This window comes from Choloepus didactylus, chromosome 1 (genome assembly GCF_015220235.1).
Source record: "Choloepus didactylus isolate mChoDid1 chromosome 1, mChoDid1.pri, whole genome shotgun sequence".
In the NCBI taxonomy this organism is placed as follows: Eukaryota; Metazoa; Chordata; class Mammalia; order Pilosa; family Megalonychidae; genus Choloepus; species Choloepus didactylus.
Genome location: NC_051307.1, coordinates 159,587,317 through 159,602,165, shown reverse-complemented (window position 1 = coordinate 159,602,165; position 14,849 = coordinate 159,587,317). Strand labels below are relative to the sequence as shown.

At 37.2% G+C, this 14,849-nt stretch overlaps 1 protein-coding gene across 3 annotated transcripts in view; it reads right to left on the bottom strand.

The window, feature by feature from the left end:
* The window catches only part of STAG1 (stromal antigen 1), a 425,662-nt gene that overhangs the window by 388,162 nt on the left and 22,651 nt on the right, over nt 1–14,849 (bottom strand). Inside the window, exon 1 of one of the 3 annotated variants that reach the window (XM_037844447.1) lies at nt 8,830–10,045. The exons of the other annotated variants lie outside the window; for them this stretch is intronic. The gene's annotated coding sequence lies outside the window, so the exon portion shown is untranslated. Of the gene's footprint in view, nt 1–8,829; nt 10,046–14,849 lie in introns of those variants that run through there. 3 annotated transcript variants of the gene reach the window in all.

The window sequence follows — 14,849 nt, the reverse complement described above, 5'->3', positions numbered from 1 at the left end:
TTCACAGGCACTATTCACAATTGCCAAATGATGGAGGCAACCCAAGTATCTGGACAAAAAATTGTGGTATATATACACAATGGAATATTACCATAAAAAGGAATGAAATTCTGATACATGAGGCAACAAAGATGGACCCTGAAGACATCATGTTAAGAGAAATAAGCCAGACACAAAGGGACAAAAATTGTATGATCTCACTGATATGAAATAACTAGATTTACTAAGGTCATAAAGTCAGAAACTAGAATACACGTTACCAGAGGCCATGTTGGGAGGAGGGAATGCGTAGCTAATGCTTTAATTGCACAAAGTTTTTGTTTGTCATGACGGAAAAGTTTTCATAATGGATGGTGCTAATGGTAGCACAACATTGTGAATGTGACTAACAGCTCTGAAATATATATTTTGAACATGATTCAAAGGGTAATTTGTGGGTTGTATACATGTTACTGGAATTTACAGTATGCATAAATAAATAAAACCCACAGGACCGTACAACACAAATAGTGAACCCTAGAGTGAACAATGAACTATACTTAATAACAGTTATAAAAATGCTCATATAACAATTGTAACACATATAGAACACTAATGCAAGATGATAATAACCGGTAGTTATTACACGTATAAAAATCTATTTTATACATAATTTTTCTGTAAACCCACAACTTCTCTATTAAAGAAAGAAAAATTGCATAGTAAAGAAAAAAATAACATGATAATTTACGAAAAACTATTTCCTTGCATCCAATTTACTGTACAAATTACTTGGGATTTTAACTATCAATTCAAACATAAACTCACTTATTTTTTATATCTTTAATGAAATCACTACTTGTTAAAATTATTCCTTTCAATCAAGATCTCTGTTCAATTTTAAATTAATTTACATTATCAAATTAAATCAACAGATAATTTTATAAACATAGTCATATCAACACTTAAATTAACCAATTTCATTTACAAGTTTTAAGCTCGGAAATTATTTGGATACAGACAATATCTGAAAGAAAAGGGTAATGTTGGGAAACCAATATGAACTATCAAACACTTGTATAAAATAAACAGTTTCTCTGCTTACTCCAATGGCATTTACACTATTATTAGGTGCTTACTAACACCCTCCCACATCTCAAAACATAATATGTAGTCCAGAGTCATGGAAGATTTGAAACGTTATAAATCCTGAAAATTATCTTAGGCATGTGAACTGTGTAATATACTTACTTTATAATTAACCTTGATAGAGGGTAATATATAATATAGAAAAAACAAACTACAGTATCATTTACATACAGGAACTGTGGTTGCTTCCATCCATTTAAATTAATTTTTCCTTAATCAAAGAAAATTCTGAAAACTCCAAATAACTATCATAAAATTTACTCAGAAGACATAGTGGACAACTATTTTTGGCCAATATATCCCAGGAAATATGCTGGGTGTTGCTCTTTATCATGTGTGTCTATTTAAAAGGCCTAGCAAAGTTCACCCACACACAATTCCAACATATACTTTTAAAAAATGGTTATTTTTAAAGATCAGTTTTCTCACAGAGTTGAATATGAACTGTCCAGGAACAAATAAGTTGTTAAAATGTTGTTTTATCATTCCCTTCTCCAGGATATTTCATTTACACTTTATTGCATTATTCTTTTCCCCCTTACTCCCAATTTCACTCCTCCAATTCCAGGGTTCCAGTCTTCATTTTTTCTCTGTTACATGCCCAAACCACTATGCAAATCTGCATCTATACTGCATTTGGTGTCCTTCCCAAGTCCCAGAATTTCAAGTCTTTATGCACAATATCCATTACAACAAGGATGCATTTGCATATAGTACATTATTATAATATTTTCTTAGGTCATGGCCTCTCCCCCATTCCAATCAAGAATGAGAAGAAACGTCTTAATGCAAAATGAAGTTTGCCAAGAAGAAAAACCTAAAACTTAAAAATAGCTAATAGATCATTTTAATTAAGCAAAATTATCAATAGATTAAAACAATAAATGCAACTAAAAGGCAAGTGCAGGAAAACCAAATCTGGTCAACGAAACTGAGAAAAGTGAACTGGGCATATGGCAAGATGGTGGCGTGATGAGGTATAGAATTTAGTTACTCCTCTAAAACAGCTGGTAAATAGCCAGGAACTGTCTGAAACAACTGTTTAGGGGACTTCTGTGACCAGACATGCATTGTACACAAGTCTGGATCACAGGGAAGAACTGCAAGTTTCCCCTGACAAGGTGGCACCCCTCCCCACTTGACTCATTGCTGTGTCTTTCAGACCTATGTTAGCCTCACCCTTGCCTGTTTCTACCTGCCAAGTAAAAATATCTGAAGCTTTCTCTAATAAGCTACTTAGAGTAATTCTAAAAAAGACAGCTAAGACAATAAAAAATGAAAAGGAAAGAACCAGGGAAAAAAAATAAAACCCTTTTCAGAGCCCTTTCCCAGCACCCAGGGTTCACCAGTAAAGAGCAACAGATGGTACTGGTAGCCCCCTTCTCAGGGCACAGCCCCTTTCCAGTACTCCTAGCTCAGCCAACTCCAAAAGCCTCTGTCTTTATTCCTTTTTCATTTTATTTCATTTTAATTTTTACTGTCAGCCCCACCACCTCCTCTCTGCTGGGACTAAAGCAGCAGTTGTATCTTGGCTGAGCTACTTTCCTTTGCTACCAGTAGAGACTACGTAAAGATATGCCCTTTAGGAAGTTATGTCCCTCATCTGACTGGTTACTCTCAGACATATGTTAATTCCTCCCTTGCCTGGGCAAGTAATGAACTGTGAGAGTTACCCAGCTCTAATGGAATACTGAAAAGGAAGGGAGGGAGGAAGGAAGAAAAGGAGAGAAAGAAAAAATCCAAAAAAATATCAATTCAATCAAGGCCCTGAGATGGTACCCATTTCTGTGTGCTCCTTTACCTTGGTGCCCAGCCCCTTTCCAGTATTCTGAGCTCCTCCAACTCCAAAAGTCTCTCTGTTTTGTTTGTTTGTTTGCTTTTGTTGGTTTGTTTGTTAACCCTGCCTCCTCTCTGCTGGGCAAACCCTCCTGGTTTTTCGTGCTTGTTCTGGATTTACCCGTGCTTTTATTCAGCAGTCTGAATTTGTTAATTAATCCTATAATTATCCTAAAGGGCATAACTTCCCCCAAGAAAAAGGGGGTAAGAGCCAAGGTCAACTGAAGGCCCTCCATGAGCGAACTCAGACACCAGGGGCTTGAAACAACCATGCCTCTGGCAGCGACACAGGTTGCTGAGAATTAGAGGCACCAGTTCTCTTTATACCAGTGGGGGGCTGCAGGCCAACAAGTGCTACCTGCTGGACAGGATAGGAAAAGCATGAGCCTAGAAGCTTCACAGGAGGTTCTAACAACATGCTGGGTCACATTCTCAGGGAAACTTGATACAGATTACACCATCCTCTCGAGACCTTGGCCTGTCTGGAGTGAGAAAATCTGACTGGTATCAATGATATCTGGGGAGACGCCCTCAAAAAAAAGTTCCATACAGTTAGAACAAGAACCAGAAAAAGGAGAGCTGAAAAATTCTGATCAATTAAACAGAAGCTACGATAGAAGACTAGAATAAGTTGAAATGAATATCAAAGAACAGATAGAAAACAAAGCAACCAACAAGAAAACCCTAGTTAAAAGAGTGAAAATGATCTCCAAAATAAACTAATCAAAAAATAAGATGCCCAGACAACAAAAAATCATGAGTCATACTAGGAAACTTGACGATATGAACCAGCCAAAGGAACAAACTAACACTTCAACTGAGTCTGTGACCGGAGCAGAAAAAACTAATTAAAGAGATTCAAACACATCTTCAATATCAAATCAACGAGTTAAAGGAAACTGTGGGAAAAGTGATGAAGGATATAAAGACAACACTGGGGGACCATAAAGAAGAATTTGTAAGCTTCAAAAAATAAACAAATGGCCTAACTTATGAGAATGAAAGGCACAACAGAAGAGACAAAAAAACATAATGGAGATAAACAAGAGCAGATCTGAAGAGGAAGAAGAAAGGAGCAGTGAACTAGAAGACAGGACATCTTAAAATCATACACACAGAAGAACAGATAGGGAAAAGAATGGAAAAATATGAGCAGGATTACAGGGAACTGTATCACAACATGCAGCGCACAAATATACATGTTATGGGTGTCCCAGAAGAAAAAGGGAAAAGTTGCAGAAAGGACAATGGAGGAAATAATCACTGAAAATTTCCCAACTCTTATGAAAGATATAAAATTAAAGATTCAGAAACTGGAGCACACCCCAAATAGAACAGATACAAATAGACCTACTCCAAGATACTTACTGATCATATTATCCAATGTCAAAGACAAAGAGAGAATTCTGAAAGCAGAAAGAGAAAAGTGATCCATCACATACAATGGACTATGTACAGATTTCTCCACAGAAACCATAGAGGTGAGAAAGCAGTTGTATGATATATTTAAAATACTGAAGAGAAAACCTGCTAACCAAGAATTTTCTATCCGGCAAAATTCTTCTTCAGAAAAGAGGGAGAGTCTTTGAAATAATTTCAGACAAACAGACAGTGAGAAAGTTTGTGAACAAGAGACCTGCTCTACAAGAAATACTAAAAAGAGTATGAAAGTCTGATAGAAAAAGACAGAGAGGACTGGAGAAGAGTGTAGAAAGGAAGACTATCAGGAAGGGAGAAAGGGGGAGAGAAAAAAATAAGAAGTGACATATAAAATCCAAAAGAAAAAAGAGTAGCAGAAAGTACTGCCCTAAAAATAATAACATTAAATGTTAATGGATTAAACTCCACAATAAAAAGACACAGACGGGCAGAATGCATTTAGAAAAAGACCCACCTACAGGCTGCCTATAAGACACTCACTTTAGACACAAAGGACAAAAATAGGCTGAAAATGAACAGTTGGAAAAAGAATCTTTTGGGAAAAAAAGGTACAAACAACAACCAGAAAAGAGCTGAAGTAGCTATATTAACATCATACAAATTAGACTTAAAATGCAAAAAAAAATTAACAGAGACAAGGACACTATATACTAATAAAAGGGACAATTCACCAAGAAGACTTAACAATCATAAATATTTATGCAGTGAGCCAGAGTGACCCAAAATACATAAGGCAAACACTTGACAACACTGAAGGGAGAAGCAGACACCTCCAAATTACAGTTGGAGACTTCAATTCATCACTCTCATAAAGGGACAGAACACCTAGAAAGAGGATCAATGAGGAAAGAGATGTTGAACTGTACAATAAATGAACTAGACTTAACAGACATTATAGAACACTATACCCCGCAACAGCAAGATACACATTTTTCTCAAGTGCTCATGGATCAGTCTCCAGGATAGGCCACAAAGCAAGTCTCAATAAACTGAAAAATACTGATATTATACAAAACACTTTCTCTGATCTCCTCCAGAGAACCTCTTTGTTGCTCAGGTGTGGCATCTCTTTCTAAACCTACTCGGCAGATGAACTCATTGCCCTTCTCCCTACATGGAACATGAGTCCCAGTGGTGTAAATTTCCCTGGCAACGTGGGACATGACTTCAGGGGATGAGCCTGGACTCCACATTGTGGGATTGAGAAAATCTTTTTGACCAAAAGGGGAAAGAGAAATGAAACAAAATCAAGTTTCAGTGGCTGAGAGATTTCAAATGGAGTCAAAAAGTCACTCTGGAGGGCATTCTTATGTGCTATATAGTTTTTAGTTTTTAGTGTATTGGAATAGCTAGAAGGAAATACCTGAAACTGTAGACCTGTAACCCAGTAGCCTTGATTTTTGAAGATGACTGCCTAACTATGTAGCTTCCACGTTGTGACTGTGTGATTGTGAAAACCTGTGGCTCACACTCCCTTTATGCAGTATATGGACAAATGAATAGAAAAAATGGGGACAAAAACTAAATGAAAAATGTAGTAGGATGTGGGGATGGAATGCTTTGGGTATTCTTTCTTACTTTTATTTTTATTCTTATTTTTATTCTTTTTGGAGTAAGGAAAATGTTCAAAAATCGATTGGAGTGATGAATGCACAACTATATGATGTACTGTGAACAGTGGATTATGTACCGTGGACGAGTGTATGGTACGCGAATATATCTCCATTAAACTAAATTAAAAAAAAAAAGACAAAGACTGCGCACATTTATATGTGCATCTTTTCTCTCAATATTCATTGAAATGACATTAAAGAAATATGAAATAAAGTCATAAAATAAATTCCACTCACCAGAACATTTGCATGTTCATGTCTCAATCAAGGGGAATAAGGCCACAATAACTGGTTCATATACCATGATTCGCCTCCTGGATCTGGGGATGGGAACACCTTCCATGAGCACAAGGCCCAACTGATGCCAAGTATCCAAAATATTAGGGGTCTCCCAGGAGAAAAGGGAGTGACACTCATATCTACTGACTAATATTAAGAAAATCACATTCCAGCAAACCCTTGTCTAAGCAATAGCTAAATTCTGTGGAGTGAAATAAATACTTCATAAAGAATCAAATATAAAATCCATATTTATCAGGAAGGAAGAAGAGGAGCCAAGAAAGGAGACAGATAGGAAGTGACAATAAAAGAAGAAGAAACAAGCAGCAGATTCATTCAACTATGAATAAGTATCACCAGTCAGAAAGAGAAACCTTTACCACCTCCAAGGAAAGGGTCTCACCTCGTGGAAGGTAGCAAGGCCATAACAATGCCTGGTCCCAGAAATAGCAGTCCTAGGGTCCCAACCCACTCCATGGTTTGCAGGTTTTAGGGTCACCAGCATAAGCATGATTCACACAGGCTCTTAAGGAAAAACATTTATTCACATAGGGAAAAGAGCAAGGAAAGCTTCACTAATGGACGTCATTCCAAGGCCAGGGGCTCTTAATCCGCTGGCCAATGCCAAGAACAGATATACCACTGGGATGGTATCATAAAACATGCCCACTTGTCTCCAGTGAATGTTTACATATGCTAGGAACAATAAAGGAAGGAACATACCAGGAGTCCCCTTATCTGGTCCCAAGCACAGGATTTCTATTTGTGGATCCCAGGGAAAGGCAGCAGGATGTGTTTGGACTGTCCCCTACCATATCATGGAGTGTCTTGCCATGAGCTGGGCACTATATATACAGCCAAAACCAAAAGAAAGCACGCCAAAAGAGAAGAGGTGGTGAGGCTGTCAAATACTGCAAAGACGTCAAAAAGAATGAGGCCTAACAAAAGGCCCATGGCTCTAATGAAAGAAGTCCTAGTTTACACTGGAGACTGCAATTTTAGTAGGGAGGTGGAGGCAGATGCAGATGGTAAAAGTTATAGATTGGGTAATGGGGAGAAAGTGAATACAAGAGTCAAAAGACCACTTAGAAAGTTTGGGAGTGATGGGAAAAGAATATGATCGTGATTACAGGGAGCATCTCAGTTAAATAAAGCTTTATCAATATAGCAAATCTTGACGGGAGAGAACTTGAGTTTGAATGGAGAGAAATGTGGGAGCAGATGTATATAAAGACTTGGCTGTGCTGAAGTGAAATGGAGAAAGATGGGGCCATCCCATCACATGGGCCAGATCTGCTCAGCAAACAAGGAGTGTATTCCTCTTCAGAAGATTGTAACACTGGGCCTCCCTCCATTTGACCAATTCAGAGAACCTACAGTGCCCAGGAGATGCTGTAGGATGGTTTTCAATCTTCCTCATCCAAATAGAAGGAAAATTGGGCACAGGCCCAAAGACCGTGGCCTCCTATGTGCTGTGCTATCTGAGGTACTACATACCCCACAAAACCAGCATGGTGGGCAGCATCTAAAAGGGCTCCCAGTAATCCCACCTCCCAGTATTCATGCCCTTGCATAATGTCCTCTCCTTGAGGATGAGCTGAACCTAGTAACTCACTTTTAACAAGTAAAACATAGCAAAGATGATTGGATGTCACATCCAAGATCAGGTTAACAAAAAGTCTTTTGCTTCCCATCTTGCTTGCTCTCTGGTTACCCACTCTGAGGAAGCCACCTGCCATGTTGTGATCTACCCATTAGAGAGGTTCATGTGGGAAGGCACCAAGGGAGGCCTCTGCCAACAACCAGTGAGAAAGTGAGGCCCCTCAGTCCACCAACCCATGAGGAACGGAATTCTGCCAAAAGCCTAGTGTGTGAGCTTGGAAGTGACTCCTTCCCAAGATGAACCCTGAGATTCCTGCAGCCCTAATCAACACTATAAATGCAGCTTGGTGAGAAATCCTGAGCCAGGGGACCTGGCTAAGCTGTACCTAGATACCCGACCCACAGAAACTATGAGATAATAATGACTGCTGTTCTAAGTTGCTCGATTTGGGGGTAATCTTTTATGTAGCCGTATATAGCTAATATACCTAGTATCCCAGCTCTGATAAGATCTAACAAAGCATCTTGACAGATTCCCTGCACTTCAGAATGTTGGCACATACTGTTAAAGATAATCTCCAAAGTAGCTTTGTTCCCTCTTAAAAACACGTATTCCAGGAACAGAAATATGTTTTATTTGGGTGTTTCAAAAATCTCAGAACCATCTTTGACCCTTCACTTTATCATCCAAAGGCAAGCTCCTTCCACATGCCTCTTGTATGAGTCTCTTCCTTTCCCGATTTCCACTATTCTGTTCATCTGGAATACTGACAGCCCTAGTCCCCAATCCCCTCCTTTCCTTAGCCCCTCCTGTATCAATTATCTATTGCTGCATAACAAATCATCCCAAAAGTTAGTGGCTTAAAATGACATTAATTTATTATATTTCACAACTCTGTAGGCTGGCTGAGTCATTCTTTGATGGTCTCACCTGGGCGAACTCATGCAGCTGCATTTTTCTGGGGGTCTACTTGAAGGTGGACTCAGCTGGTATAGTGAGAAACAGCTGGGACATCTGGGCCTCCTCTTGATATGGTTTTTCACCCTTAAGGAGATTACAACAAGCTGGACTTCCATACATGGTAGAAAAAGCATTCTAATCAGGCAAGCCCCAATTCCCGAATACTCATCAAGTTTCTGCTTGCTTTACGGATACTAATGTCCAGTGGCCAAAGCCAGTCACATGGCCAAGCCGAAAATCAATGTGGGAGGGAACAATGCAAGAGCATGGATAGTGGGAGGCATGAGTCACTGGGGTGGAATTAGATGTACTTCCACTCTGTCCTCACCACTATTCCTAGATTACTCTTCCCCAGATACCTGTTCTATTTTCCCAAACCCTTGATCAACCTTCTCTTGATTAAACAAGGCACTGGACAGTTTCTCTCACAACTATGGGATTAATGCTGCGTTTACCGAGGAAGCTGTCCTGATGTTCTACATGCTACCGACTGATCACAAGAATTACAACCAACCAATCAGACAACCAGAGGACAGTCATGATACAGAGGGATCTACAAACCATCTCGTCTCAGTACACAAAGTGAGCTTTTCATGTCCCAAACAGAACCTGCAATGTGTCAGGCCTACAAATGTTTACTGTATGAATGAATGGATGGATAAAAGAATAAATATATTAATAAATGAATATATGAATGTGTGAATAAATGAACGAATTAAGGTGGTGTTAATAGTATGGAGGCGTATGTACTGCATAAAAGAATCACATTCTTTTAATCCATTCCTGTGGTTGTAAACCTATTGTGGGTGGGACCTTTTGATTAGACTGTCACAGAGATTACTCCTATGCAAGCTTCAGCTAGATTTACCAAATGGCCACAGTATAACAAGCCAAAGTCAAGAATAGTTCCCAATACCCTATGAATACCTAGCTCCCTATCTGAGATTCTATAAAAGTTTCACTCACTAAATTTATTCTTCAGAAACTTAAATCCTCCAGAGAACTTCTATGCCAGATAAGTTCCAAAATCCTCTTCAAGAACATCAAACCGATGCATCCCTTTTTCCTATAATGTCAACACCCCTTTGCAATACAAACAAGATAGGGTGGTCACTGCCTAGACATCCCTGAAAATTGGGAAAGTGATTAAAGAGGAAGGAGTAGAGACAAGATGTAATTTAACAAAGGATTATGAATACTGAATCTCTATATAATTTTCTTTTTCTTAATTGCTAGGGTACTAGAATAGCTAGAAGGAAAGAATTCCATTTCTAGGAATCTACCCTGAATACGCACCTCAGCAATATGAAATTCTACACACAAGATTATTCATTGCATTGTTGTTTGAATAAATTATGCTATAAACACACACACAAAAAAATAATTTCCCTAAAGCAGCAATAAATTGAAGTGACAAAATCTTTCTATCCTCATTCCACATTTCAAAGGTATTTATTCTCATGTGAATAGACAAATCCCTGCTTCCACACCCTCAAAACTTTGTTATGACTTTTTTCTGGGTGAGGGAAGGGAAGTAGAGAACCTACAATCCCTAAAATGGGAAACATTTCATTTAAAAAAATAATAATAATTTATGTATTCACATAAAAGAACTCCAATTCCTCAGATTAAGAACTTAAGTGAGTCCATTTTTAACAGAAAAGTTTCTTTCTGTATTTTACTCTTCAAAAGTAATACATTCTTAATAAGGAGTTATTGTTAGTAGCTTTAAGTATGAAATGGCAATATAATAAATTCTTAAGGACTTACTGGTGATGGCTTTAGGTGTGATAATGGCAATATGTTTCTCCTTAAAATGTCTAGGATTTGCTTCAAATTAACATAGTATACAAGAAAGTGGGTATGGGTATAAATGAAACAAGACTGGGCAGGATTTAACAATTCGAAGCTGGGTTATGAACATGTGAGGATTCACTAAACTTCTATCTTTATACAGTTGAAATTTTCCATAATCAAAGATTTTTTTTAATAAAGTAATAAGTGTTGACCACTGTTCATTGTAGCACTTGGTCTTGCTTTGACACCTTTCAAGTAGTCATACTTACCTGTGAACATTTAGATTTTTAATCATTAAACATTATACTTTCATAGTTATTGACATAAATAGCATTCTAATATTTCTCCTAGTTGGAGTAGTAAAATTCTATGATGCTATGATTCTTGACCCATGGTAGCAGATAACGGTCCTGTGTGTGATAGTGATGTCTAGTCAAGCAGACATCCTAAATATTCAGATAAAAAGCAAGGTGAATTGGAACCCTCATACACTGACAGCTGGAATGTAAAATGCTGCAGCCATTTGGAAAACAGTTTTACAGTCTCTTAAAATGTTAAACATAACCCAGCAATTCCACACCTACATATCTACCCAAGAGAAATAAAAATATATGCCCACCCAAAAACTTGTACACTAATGTTCACAGCAGCATTATTCATAATAGCCAAAAAAAGTAGAAAGAACTCAAATGCACTTCAGTTAGTGAATGGATAAACAAAATGGAATACTTGCAACAATAAAAAGGAAGAAGTAAAAAATGCTAAAACATGAATGAACCTCAAAAACATTCTGTTAAATGAAGAAGCCAAACCCAAAAGACCAAATATATAATTCCATTTATATAAAATGTCCAGAAAAGGGAAATCTATAGAGACCAAAAAAAGATTAGTAGTTGCTTGGGGTTGAGGGTGGGAACAGGGAAGTGACTGCAAAGAGCACAGTATTACTTTTGGGGCAAAGGAAATTTTCACTAATTAAGACAGTAGTGATGGTTGCACAGTTTGGTGAATCAACTAAAAATCACTCAATTGTACATATGAAAAGAGAATTTAATGGTATGTAAATTATGCCTCAATAAAACTGTGGAAGAAGAGGATAAAGGAGAGAGGAGCAGGACTATGGTGCCTCTGGGAAGACAGATGGATGGATGGATGGATGGACGGACAGTTCGCAAAGAAGTAACTTGCCCAAAGTCTCGCTAATTAAAATTGCAGAGCTGAAACTGAAATCCAGGCCTGACTGCAAAATCCATATTCTTCCTACCTCCAGAAGCAAAAATGCATCAGAAGACTAGAAGCAATATATATTTTACTCAACTGCACAAGGATAAATCCAGTCCTCAAGTAAGAGCGTATATGGGACACACAGAAAGGGTTCTTTTAAAATTGAAATTAAGTTACACTGAGAATTAAATTCAGAAGAATCCAACACAAGAAGATAAACCATCTGTAGAATGAAGAGAGTAAAGCTAAAAAATCCAAACAAGCTGGCATGGGAGGCAGGATCCAGATCTTGTCCATGACTGTGTGAAAGCTGAAACCAAATTAACTAAATAATGAGGAATGTTCAAACAAATTAAATTTAATAGTATGTCTCTGACATTGCCATTGGAGAGAGTGTCCTGACCCAGATCTGCTATAGTGCAGACAGATTTATCAGGCTCTAATAGTTCAATAATACTAGCAAATAAAAAAAATTCCAACTCAGAGTTCATTCCAGGTTTACTGGTCAACCAGCAGATTATAATTTGTTTCAAATATAGGTCTTCCTACAAGAAAGCAATGTAATGACAAGCAGAAGCACTGTATCTTATTTGAAAGTCACATTTTCAATGTACATTAATAATATGATACTCTGGTTTATACCTTAAACTTGAAATCACCTGAAACCTAAATCACTTCTGGATGTAAATAATAAATTAAACTTCTAAACATATCAATTTTGAGAACCAGCATCTACTACATCATTCATCAAAATCCTGTCACATTTTAGCACTGACTTATAGCCAGTCTTCTCTAGACACACTCTTCTGCCCTGTTGCATGCCTTGAAAACTGTAACTTCTATACTGTGTTTTACAAACTAGAAGAATGCTGCTTAGAAATTTGCACACATACAAAATGTCCCCCCAGAAAGACAATCATTTATATTCATATTTCATAGTTTACAGACAATTACATTAGCTCATTTACTAGCCAACATCCTGGGATGACCAGGACATACATACTCATTCTCATTTTCAGATAAAGAATACAAATGAGGCACTGATGTTATAAGCAATTTACAAAAGGACATGCTGCTAACAGACTAACCTGGATTAGAATCCAGGTCTTCAGTCTCCAAATGCAGAAGTTCTTTCTACTTTAGACACAGCAAGTGTCTAAAAAGCAAGCCCAATAAAATCAAGAAAGCCTGGTTTCTGCTAGGAAAACCAGTGATTATTTTCTGCAGTCTTACAAACAGAGAAAGTATCTAAGAAATAAAAAGATAATAAGCTTATAGACAAGAGATGAAGAAGAGAGAGAAATGCTCAGAATCTGGAGGGAGGGAAAGAAATAGAGAGAAATGCTCAGAATCTGGAGGGAGGGAAAGAAATAAAGGGCTTATAAACAATAATGAAGGAAGTACTAACAGAACCAAATAGTTCAACCTGGAACTAAATCAACAATTTTAATTTTATATGTAAATGAAAACAAAGTGCCTTCTCTTAGAATCTTATTAGAAAACTTAATACTTTCTTTTCATATTCTTTATCAAAAGGAATGAAACTGCTTATACTTAGATGTGTAGGGGTGAAGCTAATGATTTTGTTCCATTATAAAAGGGGATTAAGAACTATACTACAACCCCACAATTCCACCTCTAGGTGTACATATCCAAAAGAAATGATGGCATATGTCCACCAAAAGACTTGGACAAGCATATTCACAGTAGCTTTATCAAACAGCCCAAAACTGTGAGTTGTCCAAATGTCCATGCACAAAAGAATGGATAAATACATTTTGGCAAACTCATACAGTGGAATACTACATAGCAATTAAAAAAGAAGAAGAAGAACTGCTCAAAAGATATCACAGTATGAATGAATCTCAGACATTAAGTTGAGCAAAAGAAGCCAGAGAAAAAAGTACAAAATTAACTGATGGTTGTAGATGTCAGAATGGGTGGCAGGGGTTGAAAAGGATGACTGGGAAGGGAAACAGAAAACTTTCTAGGGTGCTAGAAATGTTTTATGTCTTGATCTGGGAGATACTTACATAGGTAAAAATTCATCCAGCTTATAATTAATGTACTTTACTGCATATTACACTACAATTTTAAAACAGTTGGCACAAGGTATTCATTTGTACCTTTTATACAATATATAAAAACTTCCTTGAATATATTAGTCTTAAATTTCAAAACACAAAATTATTTCATGAATTTACCTATAATTGAAAAAATGATTTTATAGTAAAACTAGCTCACAGGAGATTCAATCAAAATCACTGCAAAGACAAATCTTTCAAATTGTTGTTCTAAAATTTATACCTTAATTTGCTGAAATGCCTGCAAGGGCTGAGCATAATGAATTTCAGGGTGAACTCCATCTTACAGAAATAGTTATTAAATCCAAAATTTTCCATGAATAGATGAGATCATCAGAGAAAGGGGAAATGTTAAGAGGTAAGGAGAGTATAACTTTTTAAATAACTGCTATGACAAACAAATAGGAACAAAGAAAGCTTACTGAATAATGCTAAGGGTCCAATTAAGGCTAGAGAGCATGAATTTTTAGTGACTCTAGTCTGCAAAGCTGTGATTTTCTCCAGCTGTGCTCAGCAGCTCAACCAGGTACATAGAAGTCAGAAATATAGGTTTTGGTTTTGACAGAGCAATGAAGAAACAAAAGTCCAAAGCAGTTGAACATATTTCAAGAGTTAAATAGGTTCTAGGCTAGATAAGAAAATAAAGACAGGAGGTGGTGATACATGGGACAAAAGAGGTGTCAAGGGATTAGAGGACTCCCTAGGTTGAAAAAGAGACTGTATATGTGTATGTCAAAAAAAAAAACATTTAAAAGCTCAACAACACATGCAGTGCCTAACTCCCAAACTGTGTTGTCAACTCACCACCGTCTTCCTACTATTTTCAAAAAGTTTACCACTTCTACTTTGAAAACGAGCAGATCCCAAGGTGCTACCACCTCAAAC